The sequence below is a fragment of the Orycteropus afer genome, unplaced genomic scaffold (genome assembly GCF_000298275.1).
Source record: "Orycteropus afer afer isolate SDZICR_OR568_19922 unplaced genomic scaffold, OryAfe1.0 scaffold00195, whole genome shotgun sequence".
Classification (NCBI taxonomy): domain Eukaryota; kingdom Metazoa; phylum Chordata; class Mammalia; order Tubulidentata; family Orycteropodidae; genus Orycteropus; species Orycteropus afer.
The window spans coordinates 5,267,713-5,268,431 of record NW_006921782.1 but is presented as its reverse complement, the minus strand read 5'-3'; positions in this window follow the sequence as shown (position 1 = coordinate 5,268,431).

The window sequence follows — 719 nt, the reverse complement described above, 5'->3', positions numbered from 1 at the left end:
CTGAGCATGTTCTTCCCTTTTGGTTTTCTAACTCCAGGTCTTTGCACATTTCATTATAGTAATTGGCTTTGTATGCTCAAGCTGCTCTTTGAAATCTTTTGTTCAGCTCTTTTATCTTGTCATTTCTTCCATTTGCTTTTGCTACTCTCCGTTCAAGGGCAAGTTTCAGACTCTCTTCTGATATCCATCAATCTTCATCAGTAAGTAAGAAGTATCTTCAGCAAAATTTTACTTGTGTGTGATATTAATTATATTGTTCAATAATTGCCACATTCTGTTATATCACCTTTCTTTGGAATGGGCACAAATGGATCTCTTCCAGTCAGTTGGCCAGATGGCTGTCTTCCAAATATCTTGGCATAGACAAGTACGTGCCTCCAGCACAGCAAGTGTTTATTGAAACATCTCAATTGGAATTCTGTCAATTCCTGGAGACTTATTTTTCAGCAATCTGCTCAGTGCAGCTTTGACTTCTTCCTTCATTACCGTTGGTTCTTGATCATATGCTATCTCCTGAAATCAATGAACACTGACCAATTCTTTTTGGTATAGTGATTTGATGTTTCGTGAATCATTCAATATTTTGCCCATAGAATCTTATAATAGTGCAACTCGAACTTGAATTTTTTCTTCAGTTCTTTCAGCTTGAGAAATGCTGAGTGTGTTTCTCTCTTTTGGTTTTCTAACACAAAGCCTTTGCACATTTCATTATAATAATT